Here is a 25,914-nt window from a genome sequence, read left to right on the forward strand (position 1 = left end):
GAAAGGGGAACCCTCTTACACTGTTGGTGGGAATGCAAGTTGGTACAGCCACTTTGGAAAACAGTGTGGAGGTTCCTCAAAAAGTTAAAACTAGAGCTACCCTAGGACCCAGCAATTGCACTCCTGGGTATTTACCCCAAAGACACAGAGTAGTGAAAAGAAGGGCCATATGCACCCCAATGTTCATCGCAGCAATGTCCGCGATAGCCAAACTGTGGAAAGAGCCGAGATGCCCTTCAACAGATGAATGGATAAAGAAGATGTGGTCCATATATACAATGGAATATTACTCAGCCATCAGAAAAGATGAATACCCAACTTTTACATCAACATGGATGGGATTGGAGGAGATTATGCTAAGTGAAATAAGTCAAGCAGAGAAAGTCAATTATCATATGGTTTCACTTATTTGTGGAACATAAGGAATAACATGGAGGACATTAGGAGAAGGAAGGGAAAAATGGGGGGGGGGATTGGAGGGAGAGATGAACCATGAGAGACTATGGACCTGAAAAACAAACAGGGTTTTAGAGGGGAGGAGGGAGAGGGGATTGGTTAGCCCGGTGATGGGTATTAAGGAAGGCACGTACTGCATGGAGCACTGGGTGTTATACGAAAACAATGGATCATGATCACCACATCAAAAACCAATGATGTATTGTATGGTGACTAACATAACATAATAAAATAAAAAAAAAAAAGGTGTTTGATAGTGATTACCTCCTAAATTTTAAAAAAGACATGCAAACACAAAAATGCTGGTTGGGTATAAGCAGGTGAACTAAGAAAAAAAAATCTCATAAAATAATAGTTTAAACTATAGAGCTATTAATTTTCAAATGTATTGAATCAAAAGGAATCAAGACAAATACATGAAACAAGATATGAGAAAAACTTAATTCTCTTTTCTTATTATCCATTAATAAAAAAGGTCTATATTATAATGCAGACCTAGATGCCTTGCACTACAGGTGAACACCCCATGACTGCAGTGAATTAATTCACATTTTAGTCAACAGGATAGAATCTCCTACCATTGGAGCTATAGCATACTGAACAATTTTGGTGGTCTCCCCAGGCCCCACTAAATCAGAGCAAAGACCAAAACCAATGAAAATATAATTATGGCTCTAGAGATTATATCTACAAATTTATTCTCTACCACAAATTGCAAAAACTTTAATAAAACTTGAAAACCATCTCCTGTTTATTAAGATAAGTAGCTTGGTCTAAATCTTTCTTGATTGTTCCCCATTGAATGATATAATGAAGATAAAGTACACATTCAGACCATTATAGAGTTAAGATACTTGCACAACTTTCCCCAGTTCTTCAAGCAAGAATTCCAGGCTTACAACAGTCCTGAATTGACACTAATTCCATGATCACTCCCAAAACATAAAAAATTAAGTTGGACCAATGTGATGTGTTACATTTGTTTTGTGAAAGTCCAAATTTGCAGCCTGATGCTCTGAGCTTCTTTGTTATTGACTACTTTAATAAAAAAATACTCTACCCAACAGCACAAAAGCAGCATTAGTCTTTAAGTCTTCATAATTTTAAAATAAAAATTAACACTTCTCCAAGTATAGTCTATAGATATCTAGGTGACCTCGATACTGTTCCAGGGGCATCCAGGAGGATAAGACAATTTCCTGATGATGCTAAGATGCTATTTGCCTTTTTTGCTGTGATGGCATATAGCTTAAAAGCAATGGCACATAAAGCTTCAGGCCCTTAAGCATGAGTCAAAGCAATGGCACCTAACAGTGCTAGTCATCATTAAACTCTTCACAGCAACAAACCTGAAGTAAGAAGGAAAAAGAAAGAAAATTCAATTTAAGAATATCTTTGAGCAGTAAAAAACATATTAAATTTCAACCTTCTAGCAATATTTTTTCAATATTCTATATGATGAAATGGAAAGTATGCATAAAGCCTTTTTATTCAAATTGAATCATTATGGTCATCCGGAGGAGAAGCAGAAGCAGTGCAGTTGTTTGAGTTGTGAGCAGATCTAGCCCGTGTGTGTGTGTGTGTGTGTGTGTGTGTGTGTGTGTGTATGATACACCATTTTACTTGAAAGAACTATAGAAGACCAAAGTATGTTTGTTCAATCTCCAATATTCAATAAATGTTTCCTTCAATATGAATTAAACAAATCTACCCTTTCAAAGACAACAATTGAACTTAATGGTTAATGATAAAATTTGAACCCTGAAGTAAAACATTAGAAATTTGGAAAACAGACAACTATCATCGTGAGCTTGATGGCTTCCAAACACAGAGACTTTTCTGATGAGATTAGTAGTGACAAAAATGAATGATTTAACTTTTAGTATTTTTGAAAAGAAATATGTCACTATTGGCAGATCTGCATAATTCAATGAAACAACATTTTCCAAATGACTAATCCATGAATAAAAAGATACATTCAAAACGCAAGATGGACCAATGGGTTTTAGTGTAATAGAACTCAAAGATGTGGTTTCAGTTTCCAAATTACAACTAACCTTTAAGAAAGTACCACTTGTCTAGTTTTGGCATAGTAACAAAGAAAAATATTCTTAATTACATAACAATGCTATTAAAATACTCTTCATTTTTCTAACAATATATGTGTTTGAGGCTGGATTTTCCTCATATACTTAAACCAAAATAACATACTCTGCAACAGATTGTATGAAGAGCAGATATGAGAATCCAGGTGTTTTCTATTAACCCAGATAGTAAGCTGATTTGCAAAACTATAAAATAATATCAATATTCTCTTTAATGTTTTCTCCTGTTTTGGAAAAATGGTTATTATTGATTTTAAAAAGGTTCTCCATGTTAACATATGGTAGGTTTATTACTGTTCTTTTTAAATGAAATAATAAATTTTTAAAAATTCTTATAAAATAAATATCAATAGATGTAACCTTTGTAAACAAAAGTTTTTTGGGGTTCTTAATGATTTCTAAGAGTGAAGGAATCCCAAGATCAAAAACTTTGAGAAACATTGATCCAGATCAAAGATCAGTCCCTCTCTCAGCCCTCACATCTGGATTTCTTCTCCTGGGGCAGGACATTTCACTCGTTCTCTGCAACAATATTAGGGACCTGCGACAGCAGTGGCTTCCTAATGTCTAATTTATAAGTCAACGAAATGATTTTCTCAATACTTTTCTGTTTTTTTCATAGCGAACCTGGCTTACCAAAATATATTTTTCATAAAACTTTTTCAGCCACATTCCTGTAATAAAATTGCTAGTTTAAAGCTAGTTTAAAAATTTTGTTTTCACTTCTATTAATATCCACTTTTGATTTGATTCATTGTTCAAATCCATTAACATTTTATAACTAATTTTTCTATTGCAACATAACTCTGTATCACCTGAAAATTTAATTTTGGACTCCTAGAGTTTATTAATAAAAAGTATTTGACAGAGTACTGATGAGAGCTAACTTTTTTCACTTTATTAGAGCCTGAGAAAGTATCAGTAATTAATCAATGTTAATTGGTGTATTTTTAATCAGTAGTAGAGCCAATAATGATACTATTATTAATTGCATATTCAATCATCTTAGGAAGAAGAAAAAGAAGAAGGGGGGGAAAGAAGGAGGAGGGGGAGGAAGAGAAGAGGCAGATTTCTCTGCTTCTATTTAGAGAACCCATGATGGTTTCTTTGTGATCCCTGTTATTATTACTGAATTCTTTTAATATTTTGAGAAACATCAATGTCACGCTTTTCAGTATCTTGTTTCTAGGAAACTTTTATATTTATTGCATACTTTTAAAATATAGAACATTTTCTTGTAGCCTTCCTCCAGAACCCCTCATTTTAATTTCTATTTCTTCAAGATTAACAGTAATAATTTTTACTTGCCTCTATAAACCCTTCAATAAGCTTAGGTATAATATTTAAAAGAGTTTATAATGTTCACATTCTGATTTTGTCCAATTATGACTCCCACAATATCCCAATGTGACTTAGTATGATGTTAAGTCTCATCTAAGAGGATATGGCAAGCACTAGGATAAAGAACTTCTAAAATGGTCCCCAATAATCTTTGCTTCCTAGTATCCATGCCCTGTGTAAGTCCTTCTTGTGTGTAGGCTTGACTTAACTGTATCACTTGTATTAAATAAAATGTAGTAGAAGTGCTGGAATGTCACTTCTAAGATTAGCTTATAAAAAGACTGTAGTTTCTGTCTTAGACATAGTCTCTCACACTTTCTCTTGGATTGCTTACCCTTGAGAGAGTCAGCCACCATATTATATGACAACTATGTAGATAAACCTATGGGTTGAGGGATCAAGTCCTGTGAACAACCACATGAGTGAGCTTGGAGGCAGAACTCCCTCCCTGTGATGGATCTTTCAGATAAGATCACAGACACAGTTGACAGCTTGAGAACAACCTTGTGATAAATTTGAGCCAGTGGCTCTTGGCTAAGTCACAGCCAGATACTTGACCCACAGAGAACTGTAATTTAATAAACATTTGTTGGCTTAGGCTGAAAAGTTTTAGGGTAATTTGCTAAAGATGATCAATATAGCTACCAATGTGGGTTTTCTTAGTGTAGAATCTGAATTTTATGTTGTGTTCATTATAGGTTTTTATAAATTTATCAAAATTTAAAAGCCAGCTAGACAAAGATGATAGAATGTCAGGCAGAAAATAGCTAATAACTAAGCCAATAACTACAGCATTAATAGTGTTGAAGTCATGTCTTAAAACTTATATATAAGGGTATTAGTTAATAGAGTAATTAAGGGTAGTAGTCCTTGAAGCACATACAAATGCTTCAGGGGTTATTTTAATATAGTTTTACCCAATTTCTGAATTTTCAGTGGCTTCTAATGGATATGTCATGGGAACACTAGACTGAATTAAATTAAATATTATTTATAAGGATTGTTTTTAGAGAAACAACAGTGTTTTCCTTGGAGTTATTCTACTAATGACAAAACTGAGTCCTCAAGAAATAAATATTGATACTACTGATTTTTGGTTTGATTCATTGTTTATAGCAACATTAATTACACTGATATAATGTGTCTCTTTTACTGTTCACTCAGTAGCTTCTGAGGTTTTCAGAGGGGACCCTGCTTCTCCCTCTCCCTCTGCCCCTTCTCCCACCCACCCTTGTTCTCTCACTCCCTCTCAAATAAATAAATAAAATCTTAAAAATAAAATAAAATAAATTCTGCCAAACTCAAGGTGACCTAGATTTGTCCTATGTTATCTTCCAGAAATTTTATAATTTTACATTTTATATTTTTGCTTTAGTTTTTTGATTTCTAGAATTTCCTTTTGATTCTTTTATAGAGTTTTCATCTCTCTGCTTATGTTATCCATCTATTCTTGCATACTGTCCACTTTTTCCATTAGAGATCTTAGCATGTTAATCATATTTATTTTAAATCACAGATGGAATAATTTCAAAATCTTTGCCATATGTGGGATTCTAATGCTGTTCTGTATCTTCAAACAGTGTTTTTTTTATTTTTTTTAATTTTCCTTTTTGCCTTTTAGTATGCCTTATAACTTTTTGTTTAAAGCTTGGTATGATGTTCCAGGTAAAAGGAACTGAGGTAAATAGGCTTTTGATGTGAGGTTTTATTTATCTGACTAGAAGTTAGGCTGTGTTTACTATCTGTTGTAGCTATGTCAGAGACTAAAATCTCCTCTGGTGTATTTGTGTTTGTCTCCTCTGTTATCTTTGGGTTTCTGTAGTGACTTCTTAAATACAGTCTAAGGTTTGCAGTTTTTTTTCAGTTTTAATCATCTATTATTATACAGATGCCCCATTGATGTGGATATAGATGTTCGGGGAAGCAACGAATCTCTAAATCTATTATTAGATCTTGGCCTTTTAGTGTGCTTATATCCTTGAGATATGACTTTCACAAATGCTTCTTTGCCTTCTCATCCCCCCTTAGGTAAGACAGGAAGGCTACAGGGGGCTTCCCTTCCCCATGCCAGATAATACCTCAGGAAAGTAGTTCACTTTGAGGCCTCGTCTTTGTTACAGGAACGTAATGAAGGAAAGAATACTCTAGGCTTATTTCAAAATGGTTTCTTTCCATCCCCTGTTGGATGCATGAAGGTTTTCTGCATCCTTCAGAATGAGAATCTAGTAGGGTTTCTGGAGGCAAAACATATAGAAGGCTGGGACCTCTGGAGTTTTTAATTCTCAAGCTAGTCCACACTGAGCCTCCTGCAATTGAGGAATTGCGTTCCCATGTTATTGACTCCAGGGGTATGAATGGGTGTGCCTATTGCACACCTATTGCTGGGTTCCTGAACATGCAGGATTGCTCCCTGGACCATGGCTGAGCAGGCCTGTAGCTGGGTCACAGGACTGATAGGAGATGCAATTAGATTGAGGTTGGTGGATTTGTCAGAGGCAAATCTTAAACACAAATAGAAGAAGATACATTACCTTCAAAAGAATACTGACACTTATTTTTTAGTAAAAATGTTCAAAAACTAGACAATAATCTATAATATCTTTACAGGATTGAAAGAAAATGATACAAAATTCTAATGCAAAATTCTATAGCCAACAAAGATATCCTTCAAAAATAGAGATGAAGACTTCCAAAGTTAGCTTTGATGAGTAAAGAACTTAGAAGCCATTATTTCTATCCTCATAACAAGAAAAAAGTTGAAGAAACTGAAAAATGACAAAATTTCTTAAATCCATCATAGAATGGAGGTCACAGGACAAACTGTTGCCCCCAAAACTAGTGAGAGAAGCATACAGAAAATGACAGCTTATTGGGAACAGAAGCCCACCACTGGAGCCAATCTATCACTAATCAACATCATTAATTTTGAGGGAAATATAAATCAAAATCACAATGAAATATCGCCATAGCTGTGAGAAGGACTATTATAAAAAAGACAAAAGATAACAAGTGTAGGGAAGAATATGGAGAAAGGGGAGCCCTGGTACACTGTTGGTGAAAATGTCAATCGGTACAGCCATTATGGAAAACAGTGTGGAGGTTTCTCAAAAGATTAAAAATAGAGCTACCCTCTGATCCAGAAATCCCACTTCTAGATATTATATGCAAAGAAAATGAAATCTGTACCTCAAAGAGATGCCTGCCCTCCCACGTTTATTGCCGCATTATTCACAATAACCAAGATATGAAAACAACCCTTGTTCATTGATGGATGAATGAGCAAAGAAAATGTGGTATATGGATACAATGGAATATTATTATGCCATAAAAAGATGGAAATCCTGTCACTTGTGACAACACAGATGACCCTGGAGAACATTATGCTCAAGGAAATAAGCCAGATACAGAAAGTCAAATACTATATTACCTCATTTATGTGTGGAATCCAAGAAAGTCAAACACATAAAAACAGAGAGTAGAAGGGTGGTTGCCAGGGTCTGGTGGGTGGAAGAAATGGGAAAATGTTGGCCAAAGGGTACAAACTTCCAGTTATAACATGAATAAATTCTAGGTATTTAATGTACAGCATAGTAACTATGGCTAATAATACTCTATGATACCTGAAATTTGCTAAGAGAGTAGATCTTAAATATTCTTGATACACACACACACACACACCCCCTATGTAAAGTGACAGATTTGATGATTAGCTTGATTGTGGTAACATTTCACAATGTATACAGATATCAAATCATCACTTTGTGTAGCTAAGATACATGCAAATTTTATTTGTCAATTATACCTCAATAAAGTTGAGGAAAAAATTTTGCCTCTGATTTGATTTTTAGCAGTCTTATGATGTCTCTAGATTTATTATTCTTTATATTTATCTTGCTAAGGGTTTCATAGGTTTTTGAATCTGGATTTATTAAAGTTTTTTAAAATGTATGCTCATTAACTTTTATTTCTGTCCTACTCTCTTGCTTTTGTCCTTCTGATTTTCCAACTAAACTTCTGTAAGACTTTTCACTTTATTCCACCTTAATCTAATGCTTTACTTTTGTCCTTTTAGTTCACTTATCTGTGCTTCAGTTTGTATATTTTTATTATTTTTCTGTCAATTCTTAATTTTGTTTTCTGTTGTTTGTAGTTTGCTGTTAAACCAAAATAGCAACAGTTTCTGATTTTACGTATTTTATTTCTCAAGTCTAGAATTTTAACTGATTTTAAATGTCTGTGGTTTCCTAATAAAATTCTCCAGTTTGTCTTTTTATTATATTTATATTGTATGCTTATCTATTTTCTTAAACATGGCAAATATAGTTATTTTAAAGATTTTTAAAAATCTAATTTATATTTGCATATCCATGGGTATTTCTATTGTGTTTTTTCTTTCATTTTTTTGTTATCCCATATTATATTTTTATGTTCCTAATATTTTCTGATTGAATAATTAATATGTTGTTAAAAAATGTCAGCTTGACTGGGTTCTTATCTGAAAATTCTGGAGAAGAATCTGCTTGCAAGCTCATTCTTATTGGCAGAATTCAGTTCCTCATGGTTGTAAGACTGAGGCCCCCATGTTCTTTCTGGCTGTTGGTCATAGGTCATTTTCAACTCCCAAAGTCTGCAGTCCCAATTCCTTGCATCTTCAAGCTAGCAATGGCATGTTGAGTCCTTCTCTTGCTTAGAATCTAACCACCCATTCTGTTCCACCCGCTTTCTATTTTTTGCAATATGGATAGAATTTCCCAAATCTTCAAGTTATGTTTCCTTCAACTTATCTCTTTCATCTTGCATTTTACGATAAGCAGTAAGGAGAAACCAGGACACACCTTCAACACTTTGCCTAAAAACCTCTCAGTGAGGAGGGTCTTTAGAAGGTGGGTTCACTATTACTGGATGGTTATAATTCTTAGTTATTACAATCCAAGAAGAAATATTTAGGCTACTATGTTTTGTCTACCCAATGGTGACACTATCTTATCCTCTCTCTCCTCTTGTCTTATGAATTACTTTTTTGCAGAAAGTTTATATTTCAATTGGTGTAAGGATGTGTTTTAGGCTAACCAGAGATTCTCCTATGATCCGGGATTTTTTAAAAAGATTTATTTATTTGTTTGTTTGTTTATTTGTTTGTTTGTTTATTTGAGATACATATATAGAGATAGCATGTACATGTAAGCTAGAGGGAGAGGGAGGGAGAATCTGGAGCAGACTCCGACCTGGGGCTCGATCTCTGGGCTCTGAAATCATGGACCCTGAAATCATGAAACCAAGAGTTGGCCACTTAACCAACTGAGCCACCCAGGAGCCCCTATGATCCAGGATTTTTAATTTGAGTTTTTTGACTTTACTCTTTGCCAATGATAGTAGGCAACAGTATAGTACTTTCCCCACCCCTTCAAGCAAGGATTTTTTCCTTCTTGTTCTCACAGAGCAAATGGTTTCCTATGATTATAGTTGTAGATATAATTTCTCATTTAGTCCTGTGTCATCTGCTTCTAGCCAATTCCCTCTTGATGCCATTGTAGCAGTGAAGATACTCAGTTTTTGCACCTTACCTGAAGTGTTTTGCTTTTTCTTCAAAGAGTAATTTTTTGCTAGACCTCTTGAGCTACACATGTGGCGTTATCTGCTAGGTATCTTTGAACTACTTCCACCCTTGTTCGCATGCCTTCCCTGATGAATATCCACTTCTATGGACATTTTTTCCATTTATTTTGGATTTTGAGTGTTTGCTCTTCCAGCTTTCACGGAATATGGAGTTTATGTGTTTGTTTCTCATAAATGGTGTGGCTATGGGATGATTTCTTGGAAAATAATGAAGGAAACAATTTCTGGAACACTGAAGTTTTTTCATTATATACAATATGCACTTTTTAGGAAGTGATTTCATCTTCAATAATTTATAGGAAAAAATTCAACATGCTAACAAATAAAACAACCAAAAGGTAATTGTTATATTCTTGAAACAAACTTGAACAGAAAATTGATATTTGTAATTATGTACTTAGATAAATCATTACTCTGAATAGTTTCTTGACCTATAAAATGTTTTGGAGAGATCTGACAATTTTTAAGGTCACTTTCTGTTCTAAATATTTAGGACTCCGTTACATACTTCATCCAAGTTCTAGCTTGCCAAAGTTTAATTATAGTAAGACCAGTTTTTCAAGTAAATATTCCCTTTAGATTAATGAACTTGGATTATGTAAATATTTTGTAAAGGACATGTTTATGTTAAGAAAGTTAAACTTCCAACATATTTCTTAAAAACCTCTTAATTTATAGTTGAAAATTACTTATATTTTCAAAAAAATTATAACATATACTTATTAACATAAATGATTCAAACTGTCTTAACACGAAAACGCAACTGTATTTTCTCTGCTTTGTTATGTTAAAAGAATGGAACACAGAATTTCTTCTCACTTCTACAGAAATTTTTAATATTAAGCTTTCCCTTTTCCTCAAGGAAAGAAGAACTGGTTTTAGGTTTGTGATGTTTCCAAATCTGGACTTACTAGGCCATATAAGAAGAAAAAATATTTTTAGAAAAGATAAGACATATGTTTCTTCTTGGGGAAGCAATAAGAGAGTAATACTTGCCCCTAGGAGAAAAGTAGGTCAGAGAATTGAGAAGAGAGTTTCCAAGTCAAAGTGAAGTTCATTAGGACTCAGCCTGGAAGGAGTTGAGTGAAGGGACCAAGTAAAGAGCCATTTTAAAGAGCTTTATGGGAGAGCCCTGGAGCCCCACTGTAATGGAAACATTGCCCAAACACTTCTCAGTCTTTACTTTAGAGAGAACTTTTCATTGTCTTAGTCCAGAAGATTATTATCATCTTCAAGTAGTCATTATCAAGACCTATTGAATAAAAAATCCACTAATTATAGCATATTTTCCAAATAACTTTACTAATACTTTCACTCAGATTGAATGCACTTTAAATGCACAAATTAAATCAGGACATCTGGAACTTTTAAGATTATTGCCTAGGGATCATGTATAATAGCTATTTATTCGGCACATTATTACTTTTTCAAAGAACAATTAAGCTCATGATCTTATTTACTCTCCATGATAAAAACTGACAGTGAAGTACAACTGAAAAATTCTGGCCTAGAACTCAGAAATCTAAGACCCAATTTGGCTCTGTTTCCAAAGTCACTTAATTTCACTGTAAAGTCACTTAATTTCAGTATGCATCATTAAATTCCACTTTTTTGGTAACAAAACACCATTTTTTCAATCTATTAGGAGTTTATGTTTTTCAGATGAGACAAGTCCCTCCAATGGCATAAGAGATGCAGCCATTGCCTGGATGTCAGTGATTTATCCATGAATGGATGTAGAGACCAGTTATGACCAGCAACAGTAATTCCTGAGACTTTCATTAAGAAAGAGATGTCCTTTCCCTGGGATTACTAAACTGGTAGAATGTAAGCCTGGAGGTCTAGAAGTCCCTGTGTAGACAGCCTTCCAGCAAACAAGGCCAATGCAAGGGAAAATAGAATAAATACTGGGAAAGACAGAGACCTCTTGATTCAATATGAGTTCATGTACTCAGGAATGTTTATCCAATAAATTCTTTTTTTTTTTTCCTTTAGAGTCAGTTCGAGTTGGAATTCTGCCATTGGCAAGAAGACAAGTATGACTCATATGTTATCTTTAACTATGAAATTAACTACATGATGATTTCCAAAGTTAAATCACTATAATGCAAACCCTAAGAGAAAGTAATTAAATACAGAATCTTAGGTCTCTAGGTGCAGGGATTTTTTTCCAATGACAATTCTTCAGCATCAAGAACAAAACTTGAACATAGTAAACATTCAATATGTATTTGTTGAATGAATGAATGGATTTTAATCTTAAAATGGGAAAGCTATTTTTTAACTCTGTCTCCCTTATCAGTCCTACTAGAAGAAAAAAAGTACAGTATCATTTACTTGCAATTGAGTGTGGTACAATTTGGAAACCCTGGGGATCTTTTTTATCTTCATCAAATTGAAAAACATAGGTGCTCTCCACTCTTCTTACTTGTGTGGCTGACCATGAATATGGTTATCACATACATGAAGTTCTAAAACATCTATTTTATCATAATTAAATCTCTATTTGAACATATATTTTTCATAGGTTTATATTATGCATGAATAAGTCCATGGTTATCAGATGTTTATTGAGCACTTACTGTGGGCTAGAAATTGTGCTATTGCAATATATTATGGTAGAAATAGCAAAATAATTCCTGAACTTCTTTCCCATTAGATATAAATGATATAATGTTTACCTAATAGAGTTTGTGACGGTAAAAAGATAAAAATGTAATTATACATGTGAAAATATATTGTAAACTAGGAAAATTGATATGTACATGTAAGGTGTTTCTTAAGGGTAACCCAAATTAGTACTTAAAATTGGGTCGTATTTCATGGACATGAGCAGTTGCACTGTTCCAGACAGAACCATATCTCTAGAAAATAATATGAATATAGAATATGATGTAGATTTCGGCAGAATGGCACCCCTAGAACACAACTGTAGAAAGCATCATTCATAGTAATCACACAAAGTTGCTGCCCAGGTCACATTAGTAGTAATAGCCCATTTATATCAATTGTCCTCCTCATCTTGCTGTCACTGAAATTTCAGTCGCCCTCAAAGCCTCCTAAAACATATCTTTATTCCCAAAGTTTACTTTGTATATACTCATAGATAAGGCCTATAACCAACCACATGGATTCTACCCTCTGTTTCATCTCCAGATTCAGCTTCCCACAGGGATGTCTATTGCCAAGCCCACTCTGTTTGAAAATTGTAGGAAGGCACTTTGACTCACATTCTGTTCCCCATGGCTGAACTGTCTCCATCAGGCATTGGCATCACTTTTACTGATCTCTACTGCTGCCGCTAGCACTTTTGTTGGGCATTATTGCTGCTTCTTCCTCTGCCGGAAACTTGCATCCCTGCTGAAATGGATACCTCAGAGAGCCAATGTGGTTCTTTGTGGAAGAAGAAAAAAAGAGCCATTAGCTCAAGCCTTTTACTGAAATATAGAAACAGTCATGATCGTTTTGTGGACAGCAAGATGCTTAAATACTTTACAAAAAAATTTGAGGATGGCCAAGCAAAATCCAGTATTTTCAGAAAATTTTCACTGTACAAATTCTTGAAAAGTATGAAAAATTGAAGTTGTGTTAATCATAAAACATGACGCAGGGCCCACAGGACTGAATCCGTAGTTTATCAGACATTCATCAACTAACTGGATTTAGCAATAGGTGGGGAGGAACCCTTGAAAGCTAAGTCTTGCTAGAGTCAGTGGAAATTTTTTATTCCTTCAGCATTTCTAACATTCTGAACCCAGTGCATTTTCCATAGGCACTATGGTCAATGCCGAAGTAAAGAATGCTTCACTTACTTTTGCTGTTATGTTTTATCACAGGGCTATTATAGTGCCTCATAGTCTTCATCTCTCAAACCTTCCAGAGGAATTACACATAAATCTATGGGCATCTGGGTCAGGGGCTAATTCTTTGACAAGTACAGTATTCTACTTAGAATCATCTGTCCTGTTGTGAGTCGAATTGTATCTCCCCAAAATTTATATGTTGAAGTTCTAACCCCAAGTACTTCAGATGTGACTGTTTAAAGGCTTAAGGTAAAGTGAGGTCACCAGGGTGGGCCCTATCTCAATGTGATGGATGTCCTTGTAGGGAGAGGAAATCTGGACGCAGACACATACAGACAGAAGACCAAGGGAGGACACAGGGAGAAGAGCAGTTCACAGGCCAAGGACAGAAGCCCTAGAAGGAATCAACCTTGCCAGCATATTGATGTCAAATTTTCAGCCTCCAAAAGTTTGAGAAAATAAATTTCTGTTGTGCTAAGACACCCAATCTGGGTTACTTTGTTATGGAAGCCTTAGCAAACTGAAACATCTCCCGTCTTAGAGCTAAAGTTTTATTAATAGAGGATTCCTATTCTGGTGTCCCCATTATTCCTTAAAATAAATTCTCCCTCAGAAGCCTCTCCAGTCCTCTGTCCCCCTGCCATACCCAGCAAGTCTGAATCCCAGTGCTGGATGCAGCTGAAGCTTGAGGTGAGCCACACAATCCTCCTTCTTAACCCAAACACTCCTATTTTACTTTTAATGACCTGTCACAGCACTATTGTTGGTAGCATCATTATAATAGATGCTCCTTCTAAAAGGTAAGAATTACTTTGCTATAAATCAGTCTCATTAAAGTTCACAAATATGAACTAATATAGAGCAAAAGGCAAATTCTACTTAAAAGAGAGTAATGCGTTTGTTCAACTGCTTCCACTTTGTAATAACATGCTTAGGAGAACCTCCCTATTGCTCTTCTATTTGCAAGTTTTGGTCAATACCTGAAGTAATGGTCTTGTCATTAGGCTCGCTTAAACATAAAAGCTTTGTGGTGTCAGAGAGAACTCTCATTGAAAAAGGAATTGACTATATGGCACACTTGCATGTGCTTGCACTTCTAAGTGAATTTGTAAGCTCATCCTGATTGATGACACAGTGAGCAACAGCTTGCAGGGTTGCAGAGGAAAATTAAATACATATAGATTGCACACTGATAAAGGATGACTGCTCTTTTCTTTGCTCCGTGTGAGTTAAAATCTTGTTATATATTAGAACAATTCATTTTTTTCTCCTTATAAATTAATAGGTAGATTATAAACATGAGAGTTAAACAGATATGTATTTAAATACTGATTCTCCTACTTGATACTATAAGACCCCCCCCCCAATACAGATTAAAACATCCTAATCTGTAAACTAGAGATAATAATGCCTGTTTTGCAGTAGTTGTGAAGATCATTAATGCATAGTGCCTGGAAATTCAGAAATGTTCAATAAATGTTAGTTGCTTTCAATAATGGTAGTCAGCAGAGGCAAAAATTTTACCATTACCATAAAATTAAATTGAATATAAAAAATGCATATATGGCATATTTTCTTTGAGAAGGTATAACAGGTTCCTGGGGATGCCATAACAAAGTACCACAGACTGAATGGCTTAAGACAACAGAAGTTCATTCTCTCACAGTTCTGGATGCTAGAAGTGTTAATTCAAGGTGTTATCAAGGTTGATTCCTTCTGGAAGTACTGATGACAGAGAAACTGTCTCATGCTTCTCTTCCAGCCTCTGGTGTTACTGGCAATCCTTGGTGTTCTTTGTTTCTAGATGTAGCACTCAAATCTCTGCCTCTGCCTTCACATGGCCTTCTTGTAAATACTCCAGTCATTGGATTTAGGGCCTACCCTAATCCTATATGTCCTCATTTTATGTTAACCAATTCCATCTGCAAAAATCCTGTTTCCAAATATTCTTAGGTTCCAGGTAGACGTGAATTTGGGAGGCGGACACCACTCAACCACAAATAATGTGCTGTCTCCCCCAATTTCACATCTATCCCACATGTAAGACATTCATCCTATCCCAACATCCCTGAAATTCTTAACCCATTCCTGTATTAACACTACAAAAAGTTCCAAATCCCGTCATTTCAATAATCTGGATCAAGTATGGTTGAGACTCTGGGTATGATCTATCCTGGGGTAAAATTCCTCTCTAGTTGTGGACAGGTAAAGCTGGAAGACAAGTTGTCTGCTTCCAAAATAAAGGTGGGACAAGCCTACAACAGACATTTTCATTCTGAAAGGAAGAACTTGGAAGGAAGTATTATTCTCCTTCTACTTTCTGCATAAAAGCATTTTTTTTCAATACAATATGCTTTAATAGAAAAATTTAATCTTGTTAGTTCAAAAGGTTTTCAGGTTTCCACAGAAAACTGGCATGTGAAATAAGTCACAAATACATATCAAGCAAATACAAAACAACAAAAAATTAAAAGCATTTGTTTGCCTTTAATTTCAAGAGTGGTGGGGCAATAAATGCTAAAGTACTTTAGAAAAACAAAATTAACGACAGGCTGAAATGATCACTCCTTCTAATTCTTCATGTTATGCTTCAACCTTAATGTAGTGTTTACCTGAGAGGGAATTAATTAATTTCAAGTTGTTTATTATTTGATTTTCCAAACTAATAATCTTCCTAGGGTACTGATTATTTTAAGCCCTAATATTATGCAGACCTGAGGTGCAGAGGGACAGTGGAGGAATGTACTACTCCTGTGGTACTGGGCGGCCTTGAAGACACTCCTCTAGCTGCTTGTTTGGGATCTCCAGTGAGCAGAACTTACGGGGAAGAAGGGCCCCAGCGGCTACTGGCAGCCCCACTCCTAGGGCAAAATGACTTTGAACGAGGACTTGAAAGAATAGTACGACTGAAGCAAGGAGCATTGGGGTTGGGAGAATAGTGACGATAAAAGTAAAATAAAGTTGAATAAGTAGGCGGGAGTGGGGAACTGATGAAATATTTAAATGCCATCTGTGTGTTTCCTATAACTCCTACTACTAGCCATTCCTTCTTCAGTGAAGAGGAGTTATTCAGAAACAACTTGTGTGGAACTCAATCCTGAGCATTTGGCTTAGAAACAAGAATATCCTTTAGTTTATCTTGTGCTTCTTTTGCTTGTAGGAGACATTTTTTTTTATTATTAATTGTATTAAAATCCCCTAATATCTGAGGACTTGGCCCCAAGCATGAGCTCCTAGATAATTCTGACATATATTTTTTCTATTGTTAAAAACTACTTGAAAATAATTATAATTTGTTACTCTATGTGCCCTACCATGACCCTCTATCCCCAGACCACACTGATGCTCAAGTAACACAAGCATTAATACTATACTTCAACTTGCTTTTGGAAAACCTCCAGTCTCCTGCCCCATCTCCTCAGTTTCAGGGGTTACCCAGAGACAGGGGAGAGGGATTCCACACATTCGTAAACAGTATTGATAGCATCAAGGTGAATTCACTTTCTTACCATTTTCCTGCTGAGATCTGTCTTTTCTGGGATCCACCGATAAATTTTGGGATGCTTATATAAAACTACCCCACCAGTGCATCCGGCCCCGTGAGTCCATCAGTCTCCCTCTGGGCACTGACAGCCCGCTGCAGATGTGCCCGATGGGAGTAGCCTCCCTTGTCTGCACACTCAGCGTGCCTGTGCCCTCTGTCCACCGTGCAGGAGAAAAAAGATCTCGTTCCCCTTTAAATTTATTGTATTCCATTAAAGTTCCAAAGTGAAACTATTCAATGTTACAATGCCTTACAGAGTTTTTACTGAAAAAGCTCCATTTCGCAATTTCATTAGGATGAAGGGATGGTTAATGATAAATGCATATTTCTGGACAAAGAGTTCGAAAGAGTTTGCAGTGTAAGCTACTTCTGTCTCCAAACCATTTAGTTGACTTCAGTAGCAACAGCTTTTACAGAGATCTTTTGAATAACATATCTATATCCTTTCTTTCTAAAATCATTGCATAAAAATCATACTCGTGTGTAATCATTTTTTTAATTTACCATACCTTGGACATTAGGACATATCTTACTATTTACAATAGCTGCCTTCAAATATGTCACTTTTTATTGTACCATATAATGGATATTTTAAAGGTTTTAATCATTTGCTATTTCCAGAAATAGCCAAAATGAGTAACCTCATACATATATATTTTTCCACTTATGGGAATATATCTGGAAGACAGATTCCTGGAAGTAGAATTCCTTGGTCAAAGCCCATATGCATTTAAAATCGTAATATATATTGCCATGTTGCACTCAATAGAAGCTGCACCCAATAACTCTACAACAATGTTGTCTCCCCACAGCTACACTATTTTTTAATCTTTGCCAATCTGAAAAGTGAAAAATAGAATTTCCTTATAGTTTTAACATGCATTTATGGTAATATAATTTATGTTGAGCTTATTTTCATGTATTTTAAAGCTTTTTTCATTGAATGTGAACTTTTTTTATGTACGTAACCTTTTTCCAATTCTTTTTTTTACTCATCAATTTGTTGGGGCTTCAATATTTAGGTAAATGGCATTTTGTCTATGATGAGCATTCAAAACATTGCCCCGCTTTATCACTTTTCTTTTGATTTTGTCTATTGTTTTCTATTTCAAGTTTTTAAATGGCTTTGGGGTCATCAACTGTCCACAATGGACTATCAGAAAAACTTCTTGATCAAGCAAAGCTGAATTAATAAACTTACTATAGAGAAGGAAAACATGACCTTGGGAAAACTTAGTGGTCTCTCAAAAGGAGGATTCGGAGGGTATTTTGGTCTATACTCAAATGACTTAAGTTGTGTTTTTCAAGGAGGAGCACTGGTCAGAATTGGGCAAAGTTCATAATGCTTTACAGCAAAGCAAGGATATTATTGAAGCGGGTCTTGGTGAGCAAATTATTGCCCCGCTAAGTAAGCTGTTCATCTAGGTGAGTAAACTGTCCAAATGAATTGATTTGCAAGAATTTCCAAAAGCAAACGGTGACATTATTTATTGATTTTTAGTCTAAGTGAGAATTTCATGGGACAGTTAAATTATGTTGACACAAGTGGTCTTAGTTTTCAACCCTAACAATTAATTATACTGATGCAGGTGATCTCAGTTCTTGTGATTTTTATTTAATATTTATAGAGGTCTTTTCCATCTCAAAATTATTTTTTAAATATAAAAAAAATCAAATTTTCTTCTAGTAATTTTATAGTTTTTTTCTCTCTCTTCCTCTCCTCTTTCTCCTCTTCTTTCAATATTCCTAATTTAATTATTTGCTTCAATCGAAATTATGGTATAAGAAATGAGGTTGTTGTAGGAATTTATTTTTTTAACATGCCTAACCAATTACCCAGTACCATTATTAATCTACCTTTTCTCCACTGGTATAAAATGACATTTTTATCATGTACTAAATACCCATACATATTTGCATTTATATCTGGACTCTTTTTATTTTATTTTATTTTATTATGTTATGTTAATCACCATACATTACATCATTAGTTTTTTTTTTTTTTTTTTTGGTTTGTCATGGCGGCCAAAATTTATTGCTGATTTTTTTTTTTCTTACAGAGCACCTTTATTTATTTATTTTTTTATTATGTTATGTTAATCACCATACATTACATCATTAGCTTTTTATGTAGTGTTCCATGATTCATTGTTTGCATATTATAAACACCCAGTGCTCCATTCAATATGGGCCCTCCTTAATACCCATCACCAGGCTAACCCTTTTTTATTTGTTATTATTATTCTATTTATGAATCAGTACTGCATTATTTTAATTATTAAGATTGAGGGTTCTAGAGGGGAGGGGGGTGGGAGGATGTGTTAGCCTGGTAATGGGTATTAAAGAGGGCACATACTGAATGGAGCACTGGGTGTTATACGCAAAGAAGGAATCATGGAACACTACATCAAAAACTAATGATGTAATGTATGGTGATTAACATACCATAATAAAATAAAAAAAGATTTATAATGTTTCATAATATGCTTGAGTATCATTAGGTATTCGTGTCCACTTGATTACTTTCTTTTCAAAAATTTCCTAGCTGATTTTAAACATTCAGTTATCCACATGAATTTTAGAATCAGTTTGTCTAGCACTAATGAAGAATATCCTATTGGTACACTGCAGGAATCACCACTTGTACATTGATTTAGGATTTGTTGAGATTCTTCTAATATTAAGTCTGTCTATCCAACAGGAAGGCATTCCTTTCTAAAAATTCAAGTCTCGTTTTGGATCCTTTGGTAACATTATGAATATCTCTTCATAAAAAGCTGCTATATTTCTTGTTTAGACTATTCACAGGTATGATTGTGTGGCTATTTTAAATAAAACATTTCTTCATTATCCTTCCTAACAAGCTTTTTACAAATATAATATATATTACATATATATTATTTTGGTATATTGATTTAGCACCAACCACCTTACTGAAATCTCTTATTGCTTGTGATAATTTTTTATGTGGTTCTTTGAGTTTTTCTACTATGTTATTATAAACTATTTCAACTTTGTCTCTTCCTTTCCAATTTTTATACTTCTTTCTCATGTAAATTCCAATAACTGGTACAGTCACAAAAATATTAAATACAAGTGACAGTAGTCAATTTTCTTATTCTCAACTTTAATACAAATTCTCTTTTTTTGCATAAGACATATGTATGCACATATAGAATATGTTTACATATTACATATATATCAACATTTATATACACATGCAAAATATACACGTATAAGGAGGAACTGCCTTTATCTATATAACATATTAAGAAAGTATATCCCTGGGACACCTGGGTGACTTAGTCGGTTAAACATTGGCCTTCGGCTCAGGTCATGATCCCAGGGTCCTGGGATTGAGTCTTGCATTGGGCTCCTTGCTCAGCAGGGAGCTTCCTTCTCCCTCCGCCTGCCACTCCCCCTGCTTGTGCTTGCTCTCTCTCTCTCTGACAAATAAATAAATAAATAAAATCCCTTTTAAAAAAAAGTATATCCCTTAGCAATTGTTTTGTTTTTTTGAATAATATATAGTCTATTGTATTACCATATTGATGGAGGTTTAAATTATGTCATTTTTAAATGCCTCCTTTGTTTTATTTTTTCCTTTTTTATTTTTAATTTATTTTTAAGTTATGTTCAATTAATTAACATATAATGTATTGTTGGTTTCAGAGATAGAGGTCAGTGATTCATGAGTCTTATATAATACCCCGTGATCATTACATCATGTGCCCTCCTTAATGTCCATCACCCAGTTACCCCATCCCCTCACGCCACTCCCCTCCAACAACCCTCAGTACCTTAGCAATCTTATCTAGTATGAAGGTAGCCTTTGATCAAATTAGTTTTCAGTATCAATAGATATAATCTTTTCTCTATAGCTATAGTAAATTGTGCTTATTGAGTCTTAATATTGAATCAATCAGCTTTGAACTATTGATATAAATTCTAGTTGGTTTTTGGTGTTATCCTTTCAATTATTTGGAATTAAACTAAAAAAACACTTAATTGCATGGTTTTCAAAAAGACAAAATGGCAGGATTGACTAAGAGACCCCAACAAAGGAGGCCATGTATCTACTCATGTCTACATGGAGCAGTATGTTTTGTCGGAAGAGCAGGTGGTTAAAAATACTGCTTACTCAAAGTGAAGATATTGTCAGGTCCTTCAGAAATACTTCCTCCCTAAATTCTCAAGTAGGACTTTATAATTTCCTGAATCCTTCAAACTTTTCTGGAGACTGTGATTTGACTTGAATATCTCTGCTTATAATGTGCACGTAACTGATAATATCCCCTGCCTACATTTCTGTAACCTTGGATTATGGAACCTCAATGTCCTAGGAAAATGATCCTCTGTAAAGATCTGGGCTCTATTTCTGAAGATATATCAACTAGATACACTTTTTTACATAATTTTGGACTTCTATAGCTGTATTTATTTTTGGTCTACTTAAAATGCCACCAGCAAAAGAGATAAATTAATTAAAATATCTTACTCCCAAAATGTTACTGAAAATTTCCTTGTAGCTTTTATTTCATGAATTTGGGTTTTGTATTTATTCATATATTGTTACACATGACTGGAAATTTTTATGAATTGAGACTCTTATTATTATAGTGCTTTTGCTTTGAATTAATGTGATATTAATACCATATTCTTGCCTTTTTTTGTGGTTGCTATTGGTCTATTTGTTACTTTTTAATTAGTTATAATACTTCTCCCTGCTCTCCCATTTACTTTTTGATAATAGTGATGGTTTGATAGTGATGGTTTATGATAGTCTGTTTGTAAATATAATTTCCACAATTGGATTAATTTAAACCTGCAATTAAATGAACCCAGTGAGCATTGCCAATCTTTTTGCCTAGTGTCTAAATTTACTACTATATTGGTCAATTTGTCATCTAGAAATTTCTTTCTCAGAACTCTTGTATGTTGGAAATTGTGTATCAGGAATGAAATTTTGACTGAGTAAAAAAGACTCAGGTTTTCTTTCTTGAGAAATTGAAAAGAGGAATGCCTGGGTGGCTCAGGTGGTTAAGCATCTGACTTCGGCTCAGGTCATGACCCTGGGGTCCTGGAATCGAGCTCCATGTCAGGCTCCCTACTCTGCAGGGGCCTGCTTCTCCCTCTACCTGCTGCTCCCCTTCCTTGTGCTCTCTCTTTCTGTCAAGTAAGTAAATAAAATCTTAAAAAAAAAAAAAAAGAGAGAGAGAAATTGAAAAGAGCTGGGGATATGTGAGGCCTTCTGTTCTTTACCCACTCTATGCATTTTTATCCTTTTCCTCACAGCTTGAAAGATTACTCTTTAACTTTGAACTCCAAGAAGTATAATAGGCATTGTTGCAGTTTTACCTTGACATAGTTTCCTCATTCAGTGTATACATTAAAGTTTGTCTTATCAATCTATAAAGTTTTGTATAGTTCTAGAAACTCTTTGAATTATATATTGAAATTCTTATTTCCTTTCAGTTTTATTATTCAAGTATACCATTTATATCTATTTTGGATATGCTTTGGGTTTCTTATTTATCAACAAGTGCTAATTCCTTTAATTCTTTTCATTCTCTTTTTAATTCCATTTTGGTCTATAATCCCAGTCTGACTTTCCACTCTCTTTCCAGCAGAGTCTATTTCCCTAGATGTTTTCTGCAAAGATTTTATTTTTCTGAAGATTTCATTTTCTTTTCTTCTTGTCTCCTGAGCTCTGGAGGTTGGTGTATGTATGTATGTATGCATACATCTAATGTCTTCCTCATTCTCTTATTTCTCTGCTTTGAGCTCCTACTTTACATTGTATATTTTCATACAGTTTGTTCAAAATTTTTTATCTTCTCCAAGGTGACATTTTTCTGCTATGTCTTCCTAATTTGCCACTTGCATTTTTGTCTGTTCCTTAATTTTTAACTTGTAGAAATATTTGTGGATGCTTAGTTGAATATTTTAAAGGTATTAATTAACTGTGAGTAAAGTGAATTCTGTCTATACCACCATCTCTTGGTAAGAGATGCTTTATGTGGTATAAGAGTGAAAAGTTGATAGATGACCAGGTTATCTCCCCAGTCCATGGAGAAATTTCTTATGCCACAAGGTTTTGAATTTGTGTGTGGTGATTATGATTTACACAAACACGTGTGCACACATAACACACATAGAGAGAAATATACAGAGACGGAAAGGGATTATTCAGTTTTTACTTCTCCCACTGAAATAAATCAGCAGTTGCAGGGCTGCTTAGGGTTGAAAGGCTTTCCTTTATCTGGTCTCCCTGGCAGATTGCTTTCTGTACATATGCCATATTTGTGTGCTTTCCTCTTCAACCTCCTCTCTTTATTTCTCTGTGATGATAAAAAAGTCTAGAGAAGTTCCCACAGCCCATCAAACCATTGAAAAAACACAATTGTTAGTGATATTTTACTCCTCACGATAACCACGTACATTGGAGGGTTCTCTATGCCAGCATTACCTGATGGTGCAGCTGTAGGTTTCTTTTCTCAGCATTCTTGCATTCTATTATTATTGCCATTGGATTTGGTAGGCATTCTTCATATATTTTTAGGGTTACAGATAGTTTCTAGTGTCATCAAAGATGGAGCTGTGTTTCTCATCTCTTTCTTGTAATTTTCATTGTCTTCGAATAATTTCAGAGAGAAGAGGTGAAGGCAACAGAGATGTTATTATTATGCTTTGTAAATCACAAGTCAGTTCTTAAAATTTTGTTGTTACCTTCTATGTCCATTGTCATCTGTGGGCTCAGTCAGTCATTAGTCTGCTGAGGGTTAATGTGGGGAGGAATCTGAGTGACAGTAACACTGATAACACACCCTCACAAAAACTTGAGGTATTGGGGCGCCTGGGCGGCTCAGTTGGTTAAGCAACTGCCTTCCGCTCAGGTCATGATCCTGGAGTCCCTGGATCGAGTCCCGCATCAGGCTCCCTGCTCGGCGGGGAGTCTGCTTCTCCCTCTGACCCTCCCCCCTCTCATGTGCTCTCTCTCATTCTCTCTCAAATAAATAAATAAAATCTTAAAAAAAAAAACTTGAGGTATTGCTGTTGAATCAAATCAAATATCTTCAGCATACTTAGGGTGTGCTTTTATCAGAAGACTCCTGATAACCTGGTTCCAGTATGGCATTGGTCTTGCCAAGACAGGAGGTCATAGCTTCAATTCAAAATGAGAACACTACTGTTCTAATATAATAGACATGTGAGAGAGGAAATATTAGAACAATGAAAACCAGTGAGGGGAAGAATGAGGCATGGCAAAACAAGCTAGAGTTGGGAGAAAGGTGTTTTGCAGAGGAAGGATTTCTTTTCTTCTTTTTTTTAAGATTTTATTTATTTATTTGAGAGAGAATGAGAGAGAGAGAGAGAGAGAGCACAAGACGGGGGAGTGTCAGAGGGAGAAGCAGACTCTCTGCTAAGCAGGGAACCTGATATAGGACTCGATTCCAGGACTCCAGGATCATGACCTGAGCCGAAGGCAGTTGCTGAACCAACTGAGCCAACCAGGTGCCCAAGAGGAAGGATTTCTAAATGAAGTAATGGATTCATGGGATCTTGAAGGATAAGTCAAGTACCTACCAGGCAGACATGGACTGAAATTAGAGAGAACAATGAGTGAAAGGTAAGGAGAATTAAGCAAGCATGATGTTTTAGTGTTCTATTGCTGCATAATAAATTACCACAAATTTAGTAGCTCAAAACAACACCACCCATATAATATCTCACAGTTGTGTGGGTCAGAATTCAGGGTATGTCTTAGCTGAAGACCTTTCACAATGCAGCAATTGGAATGTCAGCCTGGCTGGGGTTCTCTGGATTTTTAGGTCTGCTTCCAAATTTATTCAGGTTGTTGGCTGAAATCAATCCCTTGTGGTGATAGGACTGAAGTCTCCCATGGCCAGGAGAGCATCTGTGACAGCTTTGAATATCTCTAGATTCTTCCATCTCTGACCTCCACATCCTCTTTTAAAAGATCTCACCTGATTGAGTTAGGTCTACCCACACTCAAAGGGAAGTATTATACAAAGTGTGCATACCAGGAAGTAGAAATCTTATGAACCATCTTAGAATTCTGCCTACGACACATGGTTTGTTGCAAGAGATCTGAGATCTTAGTTGTGACTGTAGTACAAACTAGAGGCAGACAAGCTGGATAAGTAAAGGCCTGATGTCTACATATAATAGAGTATTAATTTGCCTCAGTAAGCAATAGAGCACCATAGACAGATTTTAAGCATGTAAAATCTTTTCTGCTTTAACAGCAATGTGGAAGATGAATTGATAGAGTATGAACTGTAGAAAAAGATATTTTAATAGAGAGTATTAAAGCATTCCTGGAAAAAGCTAAGAAACTAAAGCTGTAATAGTAAATGAGCACAGAAAAGCATACCTTTAGATATTTAGGAAATACATTTGATAGATTGAATGTATTCATCATATATTTTTACATATTCATTCAATATGCCAAACAACATTCCAGGCATTGGGTCAGAAATAACATAAAACAATGTTTTTTTTTCTTAAAATGCAGGAAAAGAAAGACAAAAAAAGGAACTGCATAAATAAGTAAGGTAATTCCAGATTTTATTGCCTGCATTAAGTGGTCAGGGTAATGAACTAGAAAACATATCAATTAAGCTACTTTGGTCAGCAATTAACATGAGACCCAACTTTAAATCTTTAAATGGCTTAAGTAAGAGTGAGATTTATTATCTCACATTAAAAAAAAAAAAAAAAAAAACCAGAACAAACAAACAAAAAAATTAGACTTCATTTGGTGCGAGAGTTACCTAACTCAACAATGCCATTTAGATTCTGATTCTGTCTTTTTTCTCTGCCATCTTGATGTTGGCTTTTATCCTCAGGCTTTCACCTTCCTAGGCATAAGATAGCTGCAACAGTACCATACCTCACATTCTTACACAATGCCCAGCTGATTGTTGAGAAGTTAGATCTTTCATCCCCCTTTTAAGAAAAAGGACATTTCTCAGAATCCCATAAGTAATTTTTCTTTCATTTCTCATTTAGCAAATTGCAACCC

General features: G+C 35.0%; 1 long non-coding RNA gene across 2 annotated transcripts in view; it reads right to left on the reverse strand.

The window, feature by feature from the left end:
* Positions 1 to 885: 885 nt before the first annotated feature.
* The window catches only part of LOC116634095, a 354,995-nt gene continuing 329,966 nt past the window's right edge, over positions 886 to 25,914 (reverse strand). The window contains exons 4-7 of one of the 2 annotated variants that reach the window (XR_004299855.1): positions 23,335 to 23,499; positions 12,749 to 12,911; positions 7,330 to 7,399; positions 886 to 1,805 (exon numbers count right to left, since the gene is read on the reverse strand). This is a non-coding gene — a long non-coding RNA (uncharacterized LOC116634095). The remainder of the gene's footprint in view (positions 1,806 to 7,329; positions 7,400 to 12,748; positions 12,912 to 23,334; positions 23,500 to 25,914) is intronic. The other variant, XR_004299856.1, reaches the window with a different exon arrangement.

Source organism: Phoca vitulina, unplaced genomic scaffold, assembly GCF_004348235.1.
Source record: "Phoca vitulina isolate PV1807 unplaced genomic scaffold, GSC_HSeal_1.0 scaffold8, whole genome shotgun sequence".
In the NCBI taxonomy this organism is placed as follows: Eukaryota; Metazoa; Chordata; class Mammalia; order Carnivora; family Phocidae; genus Phoca; species Phoca vitulina.